The sequence below is a fragment of the Mus caroli genome, unplaced genomic scaffold (genome assembly GCF_978045245.1).
Source record: "Mus caroli unplaced genomic scaffold, Mus_caroli_1 scaffold_6, whole genome shotgun sequence".
NCBI lineage: Eukaryota > Metazoa > Chordata > Mammalia > Rodentia > Muridae > Mus > Mus caroli.
The window spans coordinates 144,426,269-144,433,641 of record NW_028227261.1 but is presented as its reverse complement, the minus strand read 5'-3'; the positions used below and the strand labels follow the sequence as shown (position 1 = coordinate 144,433,641).

General features: G+C 44.9%; 1 pseudogene; it reads right to left on the bottom strand.

The window, feature by feature from the left end:
* Positions 1–1,754: 1,754 nt before the first annotated feature.
* Positions 1,755–2,811, bottom strand: LOC110293041 (L-lactate dehydrogenase A chain pseudogene; annotated as a pseudogene).
* Positions 2,812–7,373: the final 4,562 nt, after the last annotated feature.

Genomic DNA, 7,373 nt, shown 5'->3' with positions numbered 1-7,373 from the left:
ACCAAGCAGGAAACAGCTACTGTGGTAGCCAAGAAGATATTGAAGGAAATTTTTCCAAGGTTCGGAGTCCCCAAGGTAATCGGATTGGACATTGGTCCTGCTTTTGTCTCTAAGGTAAGTCAGAGATTGGCAGAGATATTGGGGACTAATTGGAAGGTCCATTGTGTGTACTGTCCCCAGAGATCAGAACAGGTAGAATGAACAGGACCCTAAAAGAAACCTTAACTTGTCCTTGGAGATTTGCACTGACTGGGTGGTGCTCCTTCCCCTGGCCCTGTTCCAAGCCTGGAACACCCCCTACCGTTTTAACCTGACCCCTTTTGAGATCCTGTATGGGACCCACACTCCCTTGACCCTGGCTCTTGATACCCCCAGAGTGACTTTTCAGGCTGACAAGGATCTTATGGCTTCATTGCAAGCTTTTCAGATCAGCCACCAGGAATTGTGGCCTAAGCTTAGTGCCCTGTATAATACAGGCACCCCAGAGGTTCCACACAAGTAACAACTTAGAGATTGGGTATATATCAAGAGACATCGTGCTGAAAACTTGGAAGCAAAGTGGAAAGGGCCATTCCTGGTGTTGGATAGCAGCCAGACACCCGAGTAACCTGCTTCTGCAAGGCCAGAGAAACCATGAGATGGCTATGATGTATCTTCCAACTCTGAGCCTCAGCAACCCCCACAACCCTACCAAAATGACTTGGCAAGGACTCTCAGCCACTGGGGATGAAGCATGATCCACAGAGGAATATCCACCTTGTATCTGGTGACTGAACTTTGTCTTTGATCTCTGTAAGTTAGCAGTGGGCCTTGACTCCTGAGATATCACCACCGTAGAGACATAGAGGGAGAAATTACCCAAATTTGAGGGACACAGGAGTTGTGAATCTAAATTATGTCCCAGAAGCGGTCTTGGAGGGTGGAGCTTAGGATGCAGACACCCGAAGTTGAGGAGTGTCCTGCAAGAAAGCCCCATATATGTGTGCCCCCGAGATGGGAGATGCCAGCAGCAGGCCCATCAGTGTTGGGGGTCCAACCACTCCTGGGGGTGTGAAACATTGGGAAGCACAGACCATTCTGGGTGTAGTTAAAGATTCAGTGGCCAAAGTAAGAGAAGGGCTAGCCAAGGGGAAGAAAGAACAGAGTCAGGGCTGGTTCAAGTATTGGTGTAACTCCTCCCTTTGGTTAGCTACCCTTATACCCACCGTGTTAGGATATGTTCTCCTGCTATTGTTAACCTTTGGACCCTGCATATTGAACAAGCTTAGAGCTTTCTTTTTTTTTTTTTTTTTTTTTTTTTTTTTTACTGTTCAAGGTTTATTTGGTGTTTTCATTGGCATGACACTCGGGTGGTTGGTTCCATCATCCATATGCAGATCTTACATCTCACATAATATTGCAATGTACACTACAGGCACATATAATACATAAAATATCCTGTATAACATTTATGCACAAGATATGCATTATGGACATACACACTGGAGCCAGGTTATGACTAACTGGGAACTCGTTGGCCTAGGCATGTTTGGTGAGGGTGCACAGGGCAGCAATGCAGCAGACTCACAGGGTAATCGAAGCCTACACAGTTGGCAGTGTGTCTCGGAGACAGTGGGACTATCACACTAATCAAGTTACCACTACACAAGTACCACTTGGCAGCAGGGCAGAGCTGTGGGGAGTGAGATGTTTCCCCACACCACCTCAACACCATTGTACTAACCACAGCTCAGACGAGAAGGGTGTGTCTGCTGCAGCCTGGACAGTGAAGTGCTAGGACACTGGGAAGACTTTAGAACTGCAGCTCCTTCTGGATTCCCCAGAGGGTATCTGCACTCTTCTTCAGGAAGGCCTCTTCCTCGGGAGTCAGTGTCACCTTCACAACATCCGAGATTCCATTTTGTCCCAGGATACATGGGACACTGAGGAAGACATCATCATTGATTCCATAGAGACCTTTAATCATGGTGGAAATGGGATGCACCCGCCTAAGGTTCTTCATTATGCTCTTGGCCAAGTCTGCCACAGAGAGGCCAATGGCCCAGGATGTATAACCTTTCAGCTTGAACACCTCGTAGGCACTGTCCACCACCTGTTTGTGAACCTCCTTCCACTGATCCTTGTCTGTATCAGTGCCCAGTTCTGGTTTCAGAGACTTCAGGGAGATGCTGGCAATGTTCACACCACTCCACACAGGCACACCAGAGTCACCATGGTCTCCCAGGACCCAGCCGTGACAGTTCAGCTGGTGAACCCCCAGCCTTTCTCCCATCAGGTAACGGAACCGAGCTGAATCCAGATTGTAACCACTTCTAATAATTCGGCTTTTGGGAAAGCCACTGATTTTTCAAGCCACGTAGATCAAGATATCCACTGGATTTGAGACAATCAGCAGCTTGCAGTGTGGACTGTGCTTCACAATGTTGGCAATGATGAACTTGAAAACGTTCACGTTTCGCTGGACCAGGTTGAGTCGGCTCTCTCCCTCTTGCTGACGGGCCCCCACGGTAATGATGACCAGCTTAGAGTTCGCAGTTACACAATAGTCTTGCTGGAGACAATTTTTGGTGTTTTAAGGAAGAGGCTGCCATGCTGGAGATCCATCATCTCGCCCTTTAGTTTGTCTTCCATGACGTCAACAAGGGCAAGCTCATCTGCTAAGTCCTTCATTAAGATAATGATGGCACAGGCCATGCCAACAGCACCAACCCCAACAACTGTAATCCTGTTCTGGGGAGCCTGTTCTTCCTTAAGAAGATTCACGATCAGCTGGTCCTTGAGGGTTGCCATCTTGGACTTTGAATCTTTTGAGACCGCTAATGCACGATGGGGGGCGATGGGCAAGCAGAAGCAGCGTGGCCTGGGCTCGGCGACAGTGGCACCAGCACCTAGAGCTTTCATAAAAGAGAGAATAGGAGCAGTGCAGCTGATGGTCCTGGGCCAACAATATGAGACCTGAGGACAGGCCCTGAAAAATATGAGTTAGTTACCCAAGACCCCTGAGCATAGCTCCAGGATTGGAGCTTGTACAAGAAAAGGGGGAAATAAGAGACCCTAAGGGCTTTATCCAGTCCCACACTCTCCTTACAGCTTCCCCATCCCACCTAAGTCAAAGCTAGGCAAGTTCCATCCTCCACCCACAGGATCATTCTTGAGTAAAAAATTCTCAGAATGCACTGACAGTCACCTGGCCCTCTGGAAAGTCCCAGGTAGAGTTCAAATGCCTGTCATGCTTGCTAGCCAATGGATTTAAAGGTCAATATGCTTAGCTAATAAGTTTGAACTGAAACCTTGCTGATGTAACCTGTGCCCCTAAAAAGTATAAAAACTGTTTGTAATAGCCATCAGAATGGCTTTCTCATCACTCACCTCTAGGGACTGATTGAGGGTTGACCCTGACACACCAGAAAATAAACCGCTTGCTTTGACATTGAAAAAAAAAAAATCAAATGAAAGTAAAAGACAGAAGCCTCTTCCGGTCAGAAAAGCACCGGGGTAGCTAGGGTGCAGGGTCGGCTGACACTCGTCAGCTACCCACAACACCCGCCACAGGATCTTAAGACTTCTGGTGAGAGGAACACAGCTTCTGCTCCAAACCAATTGCGCGCGGGACCTGAGACTGCATTAGTTAGGGAAGCAGAAACCGGCCTGAGTAGGGCCACAGGCCTCATCCAGCCGGACCAGCACCAGGGTAGCTAGAGCTCAGGGTCGGCTGACACCCGCCAGCTACCCACGACCCCCTCCACAGGATTTTGAGACTGCTGGTGAGTGGAACACAGCTTCTGCTCCAGTCCAATCACGCGGGACCTGAAACTGCTTTGGTTGGGGAGGCAGAAATCCGGCCTACATAGGACCACAAGCCTCTTCCGGTCAGAAAAGCACCGGGGTAGCTAGGGCGCAGGGTCGGCTGACATTCACCAGCTACCACAGCACCTGCCACAGGATCTTAAGACTTCTGGTGAGTGGAACACAGCTTCTACTCCAATCAAATTGTGCGCAGGACCTGAGACTGCATTAGTTAGAGAAGCAGAAACCGGCCTGAGTAGGGCCACAGGCCTCATCCGGCCGGACCAGCACCAGGGTAGCTAGAGCGCAGGGTCGGCTGACACCCGCCAGCTACCGACGACCCCCACCAGCTACCACAGCACCTGCCACAGGATCTTAAGACTTCTGGTGAGTGGAACACAGCTTCTGCTCCAATCCAATTGTGAGCGGGACCTGAGAATGCATTAGTTAGGGAAGCAGAAAACTGGCCTGAGTAGGACCACAGGCCTTTTCCGGCTGGACCAGCACCGGGGTACCGCCAGCTACCCACGACCCCCGCCACAGGATTTTGAGACTGCTGGTGAGTGGAACACAGCTTCTGCTCCAATCTTTAAACAGTGACAACGACAACAACTAACCCCAGAGATTACCAGATGGCGAAAGGTAAACGTAATAATCTTTCTAACAGAAACCAAGACCACTCACCATCATCAGAACCCAGCACTCCCACTTCGCCCAGTCCAGGGCACCCCAACACACCGGAAAAGCTAGACACGGATCTAAAAGCATATCTCCTGATGATGGTAGAGGACTTCAAGAAGGACTTTAATAACACACTTAAAGAAATACAAAGGAACACTGGTAAACAGGTAGAAGACAATAAAGAGGAAGCACAAAAATCCCTTAAAGAATTGCAGGAGAACACTGCTAAAGAGTTACAAATCCTTAAAGAAAAACAGGATAACATAATCAAACAGGTAGAAGTCCTTAATGAAAAACAGGAAAACACGTCCAAACAGATGATGGAAATGAACAAAACCATACTAGACCTAAAAAGGGAAGTAGACACAATAAAGAAAACCCAAAATGAGGCAACACTGGAGATAGAAACCCTAGGAAAGAAATCTGGAACCATAGATACCAGCATCAGCAACAGAATACAAGAGATGGAAGAGAGAATCTCAGGTGCAGAAGATTCCATAGAGAACATCGGCACAACAATCAAGGAAAATGTAAAATGCAAAAAGATCCTAACTCAAAACATCCAAGAAATACAGGACACAATGAGAAGACCAAACCTACGGATAATAGGAGTGGATGAGAATGAAGATTTTCAACTCAAAAGACCAGAAAACATCTTCAACAAAATTATAGAAGAAAACTTCCCAAATCTAAAGAAAGAGATGCCCATGAACATACAAGAAGCCTACAGAACTCCAAATAGACTGGACCAGAAAAGAAATACCTCCCGACACATAATAATCAGAACAACAAATGCTCTAAATAAAGATAGAATACTAAAAGCAGTAAGAGAAAAAGGCCAAGTAACATATAAAGGCAAGCCTATAAGAATTACACCAGATTTTTCACCAGAGACTATGAAAGCCAGAAGATCCTGGACGGATGTTATACAGACACTAAAAGAACACAAATTCCAGCCCAGGCTACTATACCCAGCCAAACTCTCAATTAACATAGATGGAGAAACCAAAGTATTCCACGACAAAATCAAATTCACACATTATCTCTCCATGAATACAGCCATTCAAAGGATAATAACAGAAAAAAAAAAAAACAATACAAGGACAGGAACCACGCCCTAGAAACAACAAGAAGGTAATCCCTCAACAAACCTAAAACGCGACAGCCACAAGAACAGAATGCCAACTTTAACAACAAAAATAACAGGAAACAACAGTTACTTTTCCTTAATATCTCTTAATATCAATGGACTCAACTCCCCGATAAAAAGACATAGACTAACAAACTGGCTACACAAACAAGACCCAACATTTTGCTGCTTACAGGAAACTCATCTCAGAGAAAAAGATAGACACTACCTCAGAATGAAAGGCTGGAAAACAATTTTCCAAGCAAATGGTATGAAGAAACAAGCTGGAGTAGCCATTCTAATATCTGATAAGATTGACTTCCAACCCAAAGTCATTAAAAAAGACAGGGAGGGACACTTCATACTCATCAAAGGTAAAATCCTCCAAGAGGAACTATCAATCCTCAATATCTATGCTCCAAATACAAAGGCAGCCACATTCATTAAAGAAACTTTAGTAAATCTCAAAGCACACATTGCACCTCATACAATAATAGTGGGAGACTTCAACACACCACTTTCACCAATGGACAGATCATGGAAACAGAAACTAAACAGGGACACAGAGAAACTAAGAGAAATTATGAATCAAATGGATCTGGCAGATATCTACAGAACATTCTATCCTAAAACAAAAGGATATACCTTCTTCTCAGGACCTAATGGTACCTTCTCCAAAATTGACCACATAATTGGTCACAAAACAGGCCTCAACAGATACAAAAATATTGAAATTGTCCCATGCATCCTATCAGATCACCATGGACTAAAGCTGATCTTCAATAACAAAATAAATAATAGAAAGCCAACCTTCACGTGGAAACTGAACAACACTCTTCTCAATGATACCTTGGTCAAGGAAGGAATAAAGAAAGAAATTAAGGACTTTTTAGAGTTCAATGAAAATGAAGCCACAACATACCCAAACTTATGGGATGCAATGAAAGCATTTCTAAGAGGAAAACTCATAGCTCTGAGTGCCTCCAAAAGGAAACTAGAGAGAGCACACATTAGCAGCTTGACAACACACCTAAAAGCACTAGAACAAAAGGAAGCAAATTCACCCAAGAGGAGTAGACGGCAGGAAATAATCAAACTCAGGGGCGAAATCAACCAAGTGGAAACAAGAAAAACTATTCAAAGAATCAACCAATCAAGGAGCTGGTTCTTTGAGAAAATCAACAAGATAGATAAACCCTTAGCCAGACTCACTAGAGCGCACAGGGAAAGCATCCTAATTAACAAAATCAGAAATGAAAAAGGAGACATAACAACAGATCCTGAAGACATCCAAAACACCATCAGATCCTTCTACCAAAGGCTATACTCGACAAAACTGGAGAACCTGGATGAAATGGAGAAGTTCCTAGACAGATACCAGGTATCAAAGTTGAATCAAGATCAGGTTAATGATCTAAACAGCCCTATATCCCCCAAAGAAATAGAAGCAGTCATTAATAGTCTCCCAACTAAAAAAAGCCCAGGACCAGATGGGTTTAGTGCAGAGTTCTATCAGACCTTCAAAGAAGATCTAATCCCAGTTCTTCACAAACTATTCCACAAAATAGAAATAGAAGGTACTCTACCCAACTCATTCTATGAAGCCACAATTACTCTGATACCTAAACCACAAAAAGACCCAACAAAGATAGAAAACTTCAGACCAATATCCCTTATGAATATTGATGCAAAAATCCTCAATAAAGTTCTTGCTAACCGAATCCAAGAACACATCAAAACAATCATCCATCCTGACCAAGTAGGTTTCATCCCAGGG